The sequence below is a fragment of the Ambystoma mexicanum genome, chromosome 1p (genome assembly GCF_040938575.1).
Source record: "Ambystoma mexicanum isolate Mex_15411 chromosome 1p, UKY_AmexF1_1, whole genome shotgun sequence".
In the NCBI taxonomy this organism is placed as follows: Eukaryota; Metazoa; Chordata; class Amphibia; order Caudata; family Ambystomatidae; genus Ambystoma; species Ambystoma mexicanum.
In genome coordinates this window covers 588,867,525-588,882,223 of record NC_090921.1, presented here as the reverse complement: position 1 = coordinate 588,882,223, position 14,699 = coordinate 588,867,525, and positions in this window count along the sequence as shown.

Here is a 14,699-nt window from a genome sequence, read left to right as displayed (position 1 = left end):
TACAAAACAGGGGACTACCCTGCACACCTGCTCATGTCCCCCTGCACCCCCACCCCCCAGCAGTGCAGGGGCAGCCTCCACCAGGCCCCCACCCATGTCTCCCACCACCCCCACCCCCCCAGTCACCAGGGGCAGCCTCCACCAGGCCCCCACTCATGTCTCCCACCACCCCCACCCCCCAGCAGTGCAGGGGCAGCCTCCACCAGGCCCCCACCCATGTCTCCCACCACCCCCACCCCCCAGCAGTGCAGGGGCAGCCTCCACCAGGCCCCCACTCATGTCCCCTATCACCCCCACCCCCCAGTCACCAGGGGCAGCCTCCACCAGGCCCCCACTCATGTCCCCTATCACCCCCACCCCCCAGCAGTGCAGGGGCAGCCTCCACCAGGCCCCCACCCATGTCTCCCACCACACCCACCCCCCCGCCACCAGGGGCAGCCTCCACCAGGCCCCCACTCATGTCACCCACCACCCCCACCCCCCCAGTCACCAGGGGCACCCTCCACCAGGCCCCCACTCATGTCACCCACCACCCCCACCCCCCCAGTCACCAGGGGCACCCTCCACCAGGCCCCCACTCATGTCCCCTATCACCCCCACCCCCCCAGTCACCAGGGGCACCCTCCACCAGGCCCCCACTCATGTCCCCTATCACCCCCACCCCTCCGCCACCAGGGGCACCCTCCACCAGGCCCCCACTCATGTCTCCCACCACCCCCACCCCCCCGCCACCAGGGGCAGCCTCCACCAGGCCCCCACTCATGTCTCCCACCACCCCCACCCCCCCGCCACCAGGGGCACCCTCCACCAGGCCCCCACTCATGTCTCCCACCACCCCCACCCCCCCGCCACCAGGGGCAGCCTCCACCAGGCCCCCACTCATGTCTCCCACCACCCCCACCCCCCCGCCACCAGGGGCAGCCTCCACCAGGCCCCCACTCATGTCACCCACCACCCCCACCCCCCAGTCACCAGGGGCACCCTCCACCAGGCCCCCACTCATGTCACCCACCACCCCCACCCCCCCAGTCACCAGGGGCACCCTCCACCAGGCCCCCACTCATGTCATCCACCACCCCCACCCCCCAGTCACCAGGGGCACCCTCCACCAGGCCCCCACTCATGTCACCCACCACCCCCACCCCCCCAGTCACCAGGGGCACCGTCCACCAGGCCCCCACCCATGTCTCCCACCACCCCCACCCCCCCAGTCACCAGGGGCACCCTCCACCAGGCCCCCACCCATGTCTCCCAACACCCCCACCCACCAGCACTGTGGGGCACGTGGCCAGCAGGCAGTCAGGCAGCAGCAGATGGCAGGTGGGAGCGTGCTCAGGGCTCTGGGGGGCAGTAATTTGGCCTCCTGGCCAGGAACGTGGTCTCTCGTGTGTGAACGCGTGGACAGCCTGATAGGGAGTGAAATCCCACACGTCAGCGTGTGAATCGAGGAAAGGCCCTTAGCGCGTAAAACCGTCAACAGCATATGCGCGCCTATAGTCACCTGCACGTGCAGGAAATTGTTGCGTGACACGTCCCAGTGTCAAAGCGTGTGATTGGTGAAAATGGATCTACACGCAGAAGTGACAAAGCGTGTGATTGGTGAAAATGGATCTACACGCAGAAGTGACAAAGCGTGTGATTGGTGAAAATGGATCTACACGCAGGAGTGACAAAGCGTGTGATTGGTGAACCTACACGCCGCGTAAGTGACGCTGTACGTGTGGGCCTGTATATAAGGTACATGTAGAACACCATTTCCTTGTACGTGCTTTTCGTGGAGAGCGAGTGGGTGAATTCTGTACTTCTTGTCGTTTCACACGCGATTTACTTCACGGCGTTTCCAGTTCCAGTACCTCTGACAGCTTTTTCTCTTTTTTCCTCTTGTACTGGTTTACCTGGGCCTGTTCCCTCAAACAGTGTCCCCTTCTACTGTTGTCCTGTCTTCTCAGACAGCATACACATCTTCTTTTGGCGGGGGTATTGCCAGCCAAACGCGCTCATTTTTCACGCTCTTTTACCTGGCAGACGGTGAGTCACGCACGTATCCAAGTTCTGTGCTTGCCCCGTGTGTAGCCTACCCCTTCAGAGGTAATTCTAGGCTGCGTGTGACACGCATACGTTCATTCTTGTGTTACTGGGTGCCACAGCGTAGTGCAGGTTTTTCTTTCTGCACACGTGGTCTAGGAGGGGTTGCGTGCACGTCATCTCCCTTATTTCGGCCTCCTGTGCGTTGCGTGACCCGTCATCTTTCCCCAGGGGTTACAATCAGCCGTGCTAGAGCACTAGGGTACAATTACCATCTGGTACCCAACCCCTTTGACCCCCAATTGCCCAGGACAATTGTCTACAGCCACTCCCATACGCACATTAATATCAGTGCCATGGCTGGGAGGCGAGGATTCCGTAAGGGTGGCAAAGGTGGAAGAGCCACAAGTGGTGGCCGTGGTGGATCCGGTAGGGGACGTGGTCGTAACTTGCAGGGTGAGCCTGTCCCCCCATGTGTGGAGGACCAGTCAAGGGCACCCATCATCCCCCCCTCCCCCCACTCCCCCCCTCCCGTTGAGGCTGAAGTGGCTGACACCATCCATGCTCAGCCCTTGTTGGACCAGCCCATTGTGGCACCAGACCTGGCTGACTCCATGGCTGACTTCCAGGTCAGCAGGGCTACGACACGTGCGCTGGTGCACGTTGATGCTATCATGCCACGTGGATCTGGGGCAGCAAGGTCATCTGCTGCCCCAAGTAGGCAGGGCGGAGCGGCTGCAGGGGCAGCTGCAGCTCCATCCACCCCAGCTCTCACACACCCAGCCAGGACAGTGTCCGTCCTAGTCCATTCTGCTGACATTCCCCATGACACCATTACACTTGAGCCAATGCCTGCACCAACTCCCATGCTGAGTGTGCAATCCCACACACCTGATACAGAGCCCACCAGGGCTCCTGCCCCTAGTGTCCAGAGCGGCGCAGGACACTCAGGATCACCACCACCTTCCAAGCGGAAGAGGAAGAGTGCTCGTCCGGCACAGGCTGATGCCCCCGACACGGCTACACAGTCCGGTCCGTCGAGGAAGCCCAGCTTCACGGATGTGGAACTGAATGCACTTGTCGAGTATGTGTCCGGACATGATAACGAGATGGTCATTGTTGCAGGATCCAAGACCACACCTGCACAACGCCAGGCACACTGGCAGACCATTGCGGACATCGTAAGTGCCCTTGGAATCGTGAGGCGCACAGCCAATGATTGCTACAAGCGCTGGAATGACCTAAAGCGCAGGGCAAAGAAGAAGCTGGCCTCAAGTCATGCCGCAACTCTAGTGACTGGAGGTGGGTCTCCAGTAGAAGACATGGAACTCACTCCACATGAGTCAGTCGCTGGGACCTACGTCACGGAGGAACAGATCCAAGGCGTGGGAGATCTGCCTGATTACGAGGCATTGTCCGGTGAGTGCACATGCATGTGTGTGTCATCCATGTGCATGGTGTGTGTGTGAGGGCATCTGTTTGTGTGCCAGGTGAGAGTGTGTGCGCCTGAGTCGAATGGGTCAGCCATGTGCTTCATGCAACACATCCTGGGCAGCTGCATTTCGCCATTGCAGTATCCCTTCTGCCAACAGTAGACATCTAGCCCAACAGCACCCAAGTTGGCCTTGAATTCTCACCTTGCCACTACATTGTTGATTATTTTCCTATGTTCAATCAGACAGATTGTATGCATTCCACCACTTATACTAGGCATTCCTCAGTCCTCTAGTCACATGTATGGCATGGCCATGGTAAAGTGGAGTTACTTTGTTACCTGGATATCATATGTTCACACATGTCCCTGTGCAATTGGACCATATTGGACTGGCAGCTCCAGGTGATAAAGCAGACCTGTCAGAATTAGAAAAGCTATTGCATGTGGGAACTGGACAGAATGAATAAGTGCTGCCCTCCTCTCCATCTACACTCAATAGCAATGGCACATGCCATCTGTGTGATGGCATGTGTGTGTCACCTGGCAATCACAGGGCAATGTGTGATGTCACTGCCAGGCAGCATGCATGAAATGTGTTCATCTTCCATCTTTGTGTAATGAGTGTGTGCCATTTGCCTGCCCTTCATACGCAGTGAGGGTGCATGCATGGGAGGGTATTAGTCATGTGGGACATGTGTCAATCAAGTACTGGTTCTCTTGTTTCACAGCCCTCATTGTGTGCCATGGTGCTAATGCGGGTTTCCATTTCTTTGTCATTATGTTATTGCAGGGGAAGACGCACCTGATACTGCTGGGGTTGTGGAGATGGTGCAGAGCCAGGAGGGGTCTGAGGGCCGACCAACCACCAGTGAGGGACGTGGTGTGCTGGTGGCTGAAAACCCACAAGTGCTGCAGGTCGTGCTCTCAAGGGGTGTCTCTGGCTGCACCTCCCCCGAGCTGTACTCAGCTGTTGACTCGGATGATGAGACCTACGTGCCGTCGCAGGTGAGTGTTCCAGGGAGGGAATCTGTTCTGTCCCACCCACCTGCACCAGGGTCAGAACCCTCAATGGGGATGTCAGTGTTGGCAGCTAGGCCTTTGGTGGTTACGGATGCAGGGTCACACTCCGCGACATCTGATCCTGTTCCTGGGCCAGCAGATCAGAGGGGGAATGCAGTCCTGCAGCCTCAGGCAGTGCCGGCACAGCAAGGCGCAGTCCGCCTTGCCCCAGACAGGTGTGGTGCCCGCCGACGTGGTGGCCGTACGCCACCTGGCAATACCGTATGGGAGCAATCCATTTACGGTATGGCTACCCAACAGGCAGCATCATCCGAGATGATGGCTCAGGCCATGGATAGGGTAGCCACTTCCATTGTCCCCCCTGAAAGGCTGATGGAGCGACTAGAGCAGGCAACCGACTCCATCTGCCAGTCACACAGGGAGGACATGTTGGCGTCCAACAGGGACAGGCGGGCGGCACTGGCGACTCTGCAGGAGGCCATCTCCATAGAGTCCCAGGGCCACAGGGAAGCCCTGAGGCAGGAGCTACATCAACTCAGGACGACTCTTGTTGAGCTAGAGGCTTCAACACACCAAAGGACAGAACAGCAGCTGGAGCGTCTCACCCGTACGCTCTCAGCTGAGATGCAAGCAACGAGGGCGGAGGTCCGGGCATCCCGTGAGTTGTTGCATGGGGACCTCCGCACCCTCATCCTCCAGAACGAGACCTACCACACCCGCATGCTTGCAGCCATGGAGGAACAGAGTAGGGCCTTGCGTGGGCTGCCTCCCATAGTGCAACCACCTCCGGATGCAGCTGCACAGGGTGATAATAGCGACAGCAGTGATACTCCCACAATAGGGTAGCCGTGTGGGCCATGAGCCCATGGAGGTGTTTTTTTTTCCCAGGATCCACACAGGTGGTTTCTGGTGTGCACCCTGACCTCGGACCTCCTGGGTGGCCTCCCCAACCCCCCCGGCCCCTTTAATGGCCATTTTTGATTTTCTTTTTATTTTTATATTTTTGTAAATTTTTATCTTTATTTTTATTTTTATATTTTTCCCAATTTTTTGGGGACACATTGTTGGCTTCCGTGGTTCCTGTGGGCATACGCTGCATTGTGGCTGGGCACATGCAGGCTTGTCATGTATTAGGTTCAGATGCCTGGGTTTGAGTCACACACACCCCTCCAGCTTCCCGTTTCCATGGGCTTGCAAAGGGTGTGCCCAAGTGACATTGAAGTACATGGTGACATTGGACTCCCACTACATGTGTGGGTAGTCTAGTCAATACTGTGTATACATTCCTAGTGCATATTGCTGTTGTGTTGTACACTGCATGTTGCATTGATGTGTAACTCATCATCTGTGTCTGCCTCCCAATTTGCAGGTCCCTTCCTCATGTCTACACAAGGCCCTCTAGTCTGGAGATGGGGTCCTTGTTGGCAGCAGTGCACCTACAACTCTACATGGCACCAACACTGTTCAGTTGGAAGTGGTGGGAGTGCAGGCATATCCAGGTGGTGAGACAACTGATTTATTACATTACTGAAGTCATGTTTATGGTAGTACGTGCTCAAGTATGTTGTTTGTCCTGCATTACAGTGAGCATTTCAGGTGTAGGAAGTTTCAATTGGGGACACTGTACATCGCAACACTTGTCACGTTGTGGGGATTACTTTGTTTACCTGCACATAGCATGACATGGCACGGTGTGTTGTGTGGCGGTGCTGGGGATGGGTTGGGTGACATGGCACTGTCCTCTTGTTGCATTTAGCAAGTGGGTATTAATTTTGGCTGCTTGAATGTGTTCCTTCACAAAACTGCATTGATGTAGTGTGTGGGTAGGGATGCACACATTGTAACACTTCCAGGTGAACAATCTCAGGCTGATATGCTTTTCACGGTTGAATCTCCAGATATTCAGGATCAGTGTCAGGTTGAGTCATCATTGATTGTCAGATGGAATGTGCCAGGCCAGTGTGCACTCCACAGGGGAGTGAATACTATGTGAAGTAATTAGCCACTAGCTGTGTACGGGCTGCCTCCCCTCGTGCCCTTTCCCCTCCCATGCGCAGCGGCTGTGCATGTGGTTGGGGATGTGGGGCCACCACCATGTCCACGGGCAGGCCCCGGCGTGTTGCAACGTTGTGCAGGACACATGCTGCCACTATGATCCTGCACACTACTGGGGGAAGCGTATAACAGCTGCCCGCCAGAACGGTCAAGGGAGCGAAAGCGTGACTTTAGCACTCCGAATGTGCGCTCCACTATGCCCCGGGTTGTAATGTGGGCTGTGTTATATCTTACCTCGGGTGGCGTGGTGGGGTTCCGAATTGGCGTCATCATGTGGGGGCTGAGAGGGTAGGCACTGTCCCCTGTGGAGGTGGTGATTGGTATCATTGGTGGGGTTGTGACCTTGCTCAGTATCCAACATGCATGCATGTGCAGTGGCATACATACTCACCGAGAAGCCATGTATCGCCATGCCGCCCAGCATCTATGTCCCGGCATAGGGTGGACATTCGGTAAATGAAGCTGTCGTGGGTGGACCCGGGATAGTTGGCATATACTGAGGTGATGATTCCCTTGGCATTACATACTACCTGCACGTTGATGGAATGCCAGTGCTTGCGGTTCCTATAGATGTGCTCAGATGCCCTGGGGGGACGTAGAGCCACATGGGTGCAGTCGATGGCACCTAGCACTTTGGGGAATCGTGCCTCTCCGTAAAAACCCAGGGCGGCAGCATGCCTTTCAGCAGGTGTTCTGGGCAGGTATATGTGCCTGCGGACTGATGGGCGTGCAGTGATGATGTCCAAGGCCTGGTGTAGGCAGCGTGACTGGGTGGCCTGTGACACCCCACCCACTATGGCACTTGTCCGCTGAAATGATCCAGTGGCTAAGAAGTGCAGTACATTGAGGACCTTCTCCAGGGGGCTGAGTGCTTGAGAGCACAGGGTGGGTGATGTGAGGTCATCCTCCCACTCACTCACCAGGTCCAGTATTATGTGTGGTGGAAACCTGTGCCTTCCATACACCTGGTCATCAGGCATCCCGAAAAGGCTGGTTCTGGGTGTGAATATTCTGGCCCTGACTCTCCTCCTCCTCCTCCTTTGGTAGCCCACTGCCACTGCTGCTAGGAACGGTATGTTCATCCTGGCATCTGGCTTGTTATTTGAAAAGTGCGCAAATTAATGCTTTGCGCGTGTTCTAGGCGAGCGTGTGACCCGCGCACCCCTGGAATCTAGTTCCCACTCCAATAGCGTGTGGAAATTCCCACGCAGCAGCCATACAGGTGCGCTGACGTACTTGCGTGTGTAAGTGCCCGCGCACCCCTGAAATACACGTACATAGGCCAATCGCGTGTACGCGCACTTTTGTCCAATTACACGCAATGAAATACACGTACATAGGCCAATCACGCGATGACACTCTGACGTGCAGTATTTCCACGCGTGTTCCGTCATCACGTGCTGAGTGGGGAACGCCCGTGCGGGTCACGTCAGACGCGCTTACGCGCTGAGGGACTCTGGTCCAATTGAATCGCGTATGCGTGCTGACGCGCTTACGCGCTAAGGGCCTTTCCTCGGATTTCACGCTGAGGTGCAGGATTTTCACGTGCCAAATCACTCCGTATCAAGCTGGCCACCCGAAAACACACGGAACACCACGCTCCTGCCCAGAAGGCCGAGTTACTGCCCCCCAGTGCCCCGAGCAGCCTCCCACGTGCTATCTGCTGCTGCCTGCCTGCCTGCCTGCCTGCTGCCACCGTGCCCTGCCATTTGGTGCCTGCACATCACCCATCTGCAGGGGTCCAGTTGCTGTGTCCACCCCTGCTGGAACTGAAGACTCCCAACTGGGATTACATCGCTCCACAGCCCAGCCCCAGGACCCAGTTGCCCACCCACACCTGCCTCTGGGGTTGCCATGTCGGGCACTTCCACATCTGGCACCAGTGGCAACCCCAGGCCAGAAGGGCAGAGGGGCACCAGCTTCACTGCCACCGAAGTTGGTGTCCTGGTGGAGCATGTCCTGGGGCAGTATGATGCCCTCTTTGGATCGTCCCGCGCCAGCAAGGAAGGACGGGAGAGGATCTGGGCCGACTGTGTGGTTGCCATCAACGCGGAGGGGGTGGCAACCCGCAACGTCCAGAAGATCAAGAAGCGCTGGGAGGACTTGAGGTCCAGGACCCTTGTGAAGGCCCGGCGCCTCGTGGAGGGGGGCCGGGGCCGCATGAGTTCCATCCAGAAGAGGGTCCTGGAACGCGTACGCCCAGCGCTCCACGCCCAGGTCCTTGAGAAGGAGGCCCGTCTGGAGTTGAGCGGTATGTGTCCAAGCATTACTGTGTGAGACAGGGCATGTTGCGGTGTGCTGGTTCTATGATACTTGCCTGTATGTGTGCCATGGGCCATGTATGCATGTATGTGTGCAGGGACATCATGGTAATGCATGTGCGACCAGTGATGTGTGACCCACATGGTTGTTGCATGTGTTGAAATGCGGCATGGGGAGCCCTATGAAGATTTTGGACATGAGAGCATGCCAGTCTCTGTACCTGGACATGGATGGGGGTGAAGGATGGGTGCTGATGCCAGGTACATATATGGTAGCCATGTCTGTGTGCCTGACCTGCGTGTCTGTGACTTGTGCATGCCATGGATGCATGACACATGTGTGTGACAATGCACAGATTCAGTGACGCACCCAACTTACCCTTGTTTCGCCTGTGTTCGGTGTGTTTGTGGCCAGATGGATGTGACTGAGGTGAAGTGTGTGCATGTGATATGCATGAGCCATGATGCATGTGAGTTACATATCATTGAATGTTTCTAGAGTCCATTGGACATGCATGGAAATGTCCATGGCATGCACCATGCCTGTTACTGTGTGTGTTTTGCCTGGACTGACCCATGTGTTGTGGAGGGACATGATGGAAGTGTACTTTGACAGTGGTGCTCATCTGCTATTGCTTCCTGTCTAGGGGACCATTGTACAGTAGCCTGATGCTTGTGTCCTTTGTCTCCCTCTACGCAGCGGCTAGTGAAGAAGAGGGCGGAGACGGCGCTGTGGAGCAAGGCGGCGGGGATGCCCCCACGGCTGCAGCGGAAGGGGTGGGTGAGCCCCCACAGGGGCCTGCTACGGCGGGAGACGGTGAGGAGCCATCCAGGTTGGTGGTTTGCACAGAGGAGGAGGAGGCCGACACTGGTGCACACATGGGGCCTGGTGGGAGCATCCCTGCTGGTGCAAGTGGTGCAGTCCAGGGCCAGGGGCAGGAGGCAGCACAGGTCACCGTGGAGGGGCCTGTGCATGTCACTGTCCCTGACCCTGTGAGTGCACCACCATGCACCAGCAGGGATGCCCCGTCCCAGGCCCGTCCGCAGGTAGAGGGGATGTCCATGTCACCTGACTCCCCTCCACCTGCGGACGTGGTAACCCCTGGCCGCGTGGAGAAGGTCCTGATTGGGGTCGCGATGCGCACGGCTGTGATTCGTGATGACGTGCGTGCTTCCCGGGAGGAGCACGCACGTCATCACGAAGTGCACCGTGCCGACGTGGCCCAATTGGGATCGGCCATGTTCGGGGGTTTCCTGCATGTGTTGGCCAATCTGACGGCCCTCTCCTCCTCTGTGCAGGCTATCCACCGGTCGTTCTCCTTGCCGTCTTCCGGCCCAGATGCCACCAGGGCCCCCTGTGGACCTGCCCCGACCAATGCAGCCAGCTCGGTGGGGATCCCATCCCTGCCACAGTTGGGAGTCGGAGGTCCAGCAGGGGTGGACAACACAGCAAGTGGACCCCAGCAGATGGAAGATGTGACGGCATCATCGGGCAGGGCACGTGCACGACGGCGTCGGTGGTTTCCATCAGCCTGGATGCCGTCGTGCTGGCAGAGGCAGTGGCGTCGGAGGCAGCAGCGGGCTCGACGTGGGAGGCATCATGGCTCGGGGCCATCAAGATCAGAGGGGCAGGCATCGGCCGGAGGGCAGGGCAACCCTGGGATGGTGGTGTGTTCCGTGTGGGAGGAGTTTGGCCAGCGGATAGGTGCGGAGCGGCAGCGGGCGGAAGAGGAGCGGCTCGCCATGGTCAGGGCGGAGTTCTCCATGCGTCGGGCATTGAGGCGGGCTGAGTGCCTCGAGGAAGCTCGCAGGGAGTTTGAGGTGGACATGGGGTTGTCCCTGCGAGACCTCGGGGCCAGGACAGAGTCCCGCCTCCAGGACATCGACATGGAGTTCGATGATGCCCTGGCCAGCAACATCACCAAGTGAGCCGCAGGACTTGCCCGCTGCCTTTGTATATAGTTATTTAGTTAGTTAGTGCTAGGTTTCCTTTATTTATTTTTATTATTTTGGACCGCTCGGACAATGGCCACTTTTTTGTACATATATTTTTCATTATTTAGTGGTAGGTTTCATTTTTGGTGTTGGGCTCATGGACCCTGGAACATTCCTGTATATAGTTTGTTTTTTTGGGAGATACATTTTTTTAATTTCTTATTGTTTTCACCATGACGTAATGGTTTTTCATTAATTTCCTATGACATGATATTGCTTTGGACAAATTCATTTAAATTTTTTATTCCTTTGTTTTTTTGTTTATCACTTTTGTTCTCGGACATGGACCATTTATTTACTTAGCCACATCGTTGTATGTTTTAAAAGTTCACTTATTTTTGGTATTTAATACATTTTTTATATTTTCTTACGTGTTATTTTCTCATTGGTTTGTTACATGTCATGATATGGGTTTTGACATTCACTTGCACCCATTGTGTATGTGTGTGTGACGGACATGTGTTCTTTTGCATACTTGGCATTGGGGTTGTGTCATGTGATTGCATTCACTATGTGGGTGGATGCAATCCTTGCCTGGGTGTTTGTGCTGGGTATGCTGGCCATTACTGCCATGATTGTGTATCGTCAGGACCTGGGGCCAGGGGGACATGTGTGGGGGCCTGCTGGCAGGTTCCCCACAGTGCTGGGGGGTGGGGGTGGTGGGAGACATGAGTGGGGGCCTGGTGGAGGGTGCCCCTGGTGACTGGGGGGGTGGGGGTGGTGGGAGACATGAGTGGGGGCCTGGTGGAGGGTGCCCCTGGTGACTGGGGGGGTGGGGGTGGTGGGTGACATGAGTGGGGGCCTGGTGGAGGGTGCCCCTGGTGACTGGGGGGGTGGGGGTGGTGGGAGACATGAGTGGGGGCCTGGTGGAGGGTGCCCCTGGTGGCGGGGGGGTGGGGGTGGTAGGGGACATGAGTGGGGGCCTGGTGGAGGGTGCCCCTGGTGGCGGGGGGGTGGGGGTGATAGGGGACATGAGTGGGGGCCTGGTGGAGGGTGCCCCTGGTGACTGGGGGGGTGGGGGTGGTGGGTGACATGAGTGGGGGCCTGGTGGAGGGTGCCCCTGGTGACTGGGGGGGTGGGGGTGGTGGGAGACATGAGTGGGGGCCTGGTGGAGGGTGCCCCTGGTGGCAGGGGGTGGGGGTGATAGGGGACATGAGTGGGGGCCTGGTGGAGGGTGAACCTGATGGCGGGGGGGTGGGGGTGATAGGGGACATGAGTGGGGGCCTGGTGGAGGGTGCCCCTGGTGACTGGGGGGGTGGGGGTGGTGGGTGACATGACTGGGGGCCTGGTGGAGGGTGCCCCTGGATGGTGGGGGCTGGGGGTGGTGGGAGACATGAGTGGGGGCCTGGTGGAGGCTGCCCCTGGATGGTGGGGGCTGGGGGTGGTGGGAGACATGAGTGGGGGCCTGGTGGAGGCTGCCCCTGCACTGCTGGGGGCTGGGGGTGGTGGGAGACATGAGTGGGGGCCTGGTGGAGGCTGCCCCTGGATGGTGGGGGCTGGGGGTGGTGGGAGACATGAGTGGGGGCCTGGTGGAGGCTGCCCCTGCACTGCTGGGGGGTGGGGGTGGTGGGAGACATGAGTGGGGGCCTGGTGGAGGCTGCCCCTGCACTGTTGGGGGCTGGGGGTGGTGGGAGACATGAGTGGGGGCCTGGTGGAGGCTGCCCCTGGATGGTGGGGGCTGGGGGTGGTGGGAGACATGAGTGGGGGCCTGGTGGAGGCTGCCCCTGGTGACTGGGGGGGTGGGGGTGGTGGGAGACATGAGTGGGGGCCTGGTGGAGGGTGCCCCTGGTGACTGGGGGGGTGGGGGTGGTGGGTGACATGAGTGGGGGCCTGGTGGAGGGTGCCCCTGGTGACTGGGGGGGTGGGGGTGGTGGGAGACATGAGTGGGGGCCTGGTGGAGGGTGCCCCTGGTGGCGGGGGGGTGGGGGTGATAGGGGACATGAGTGGGGGCCTGGTGGAGGGTGCCCCTGGTGGCGGGGGGGGTGGGGGTGATAGGGGACATGAGTGGGGGCCTGGTGGAGGGTGCCCCTGGTGACTGGGGGGGTGGGGGTGGTGGGTGACATGAGTGGGGGCCTGGTGGAGGGTGCCCCTGGTGACTGGGGGGGTGGGGGTGGTGGGAGACATGAGTGGGGGCCTGGTGGAGGGTGCCCCTGGTGGCGGGGGGTGGGGGTGATAGGGGACATGAGTGGGGGCCTGGTGGAGGGTGCCCCTGGTGGCAGGGGGGTGGGGGTGATAGGGGACATGAGTGGGGGCCTGGTGGAGGGTGCCCCTGGTGACTGGGGGGGTGGGGGTGGTGGGTGACATGAGTGGGGGCCTGGTGGAGGGTGCCCCTGGATGGTGGGGGCTGGGGGTGGTGGGAGACATGAGTGGGGGCCTGGTGGAGGCTGCCCCTGGATGGTGGGGGCTGGGGGTGGTGGGAGACATGAGTGGGGGCCTGGTGGAGGCTGCCCCTGCACTGCTGGGGGCTGGGGGTGGTGGGAGACATGAGTGGGGGCCTGGTGGAGGCTGCCCCTGGATGGTGGGGGCTGGGGGTGGTGGGAGACATGAGTGGGTGCCTGGTGGAGGCTGCCCCTGCACTGCTGGGGGGTGGGGGTGGTGGGAGACATGAGTGGGGGCCTGGTGGAGGCTGCCCCTGCACTGCTGGGGGCTGGGGGTGGTGGGAGACATGAGTGGGGGCCTGGTGGAGGCTGCCCCTGGAGGGTGGGGGCTGGGGGTGGTGGGAGACATGAGTGGGGGCCTGGTGGAGGCTGCCCCTGCACTGCTGGGGGGTGGGGGTGGTGGGAGACATGAGTGGGGGCCTGGTGGAGGGTGCCCCTGGTGACTGGGGGGGTGGGGGTGGTGGGAGACATGAGTGGGGGCCTGGTGGAGGGTGCCCCTGGTGGCGGGGGGGTGGGGGTGATAGGGGACATGAGTGGGGGCCTGGTGGAGGGTGCCCCTGGTGACTGGGGGGGTGGGGGTGGTGGGTGACATGAGTGGGGGCCTGGTGGAGGGTGCCCCTGGATGGTGGGGGCTGGGGGTGGTGGGAGACATGAGTGGGGGCCTGGTGGAGGCTGCCCCTGGATGGTGGGGGCTGGGGGTGGTGGGAGAAATGAGTGGGGGCCTGGTGGAGGCTGCCCCTGCACTGCTGGGGGCTGGGGGTGGTGGGAGACATGAGTGGGGGCCTGGTGGAGGCTGCCCCTGGATGGTGGGGGCTGGGGGTGGTGGGAGACATGAGTGGGTGCCTGGTGGAGGCTGCCCCTGCACTGCTGGGGGGTGGGGGTGGTGGGAGACATGAGTGGGGGCCTGGTGGAGGCTGCCCCTGCACTGCTGGGGGCTGGGGGTGGTGGGAGACATGAGTGGGGGCCTGGTGGAGGCTGCCCCTGGATGGTGGGGGCTGGGGGTGGTGGGAGACATGAGTGGGGGCCTGGTGGAGGCTGCCCCTGCACTGCTGGGGGGTGGGGGTGGTGGGAGACATGAGTGGGGGCCTGGTGGAGGGTGCCCCTGGTGACTGGGGGGGTGGGGGTGGTGGGAGACATGAGTGGGGGCCTGGTGGAGGGTGCCCCTGGTGACTGGGGGGGTGGGGGTGGTGGGTGACATGAGTGGGGGCCTAGTGGAGGGTGCCCCTGGTGACTGGGGGCGTGGGGGTGGTGGGAGACATGAGTGGGGGCCTGGTGGAGGGTGCCCCTGGTGGCGGGGGGGTGGGGGTGATAGGGGACATGAGTGGGGGCCTGGTGGAGGGTGCCCCCCTGCTGGTGATAGGGGACATGAGTGGGGGCCTGGTGGAGGGTGCCCCTGGTGACTGGGGGGGTGGGGGTTTCTGGGTGACATGAGTGGGGGCCTGGTGGAGGGTGCCCCTGGTGACTGGGGGGGTGGGGGTGGTGGGAGACATGAGTGGGGGCCTGGTGGAGGGTGCCCCTGGTGGCGGGGGG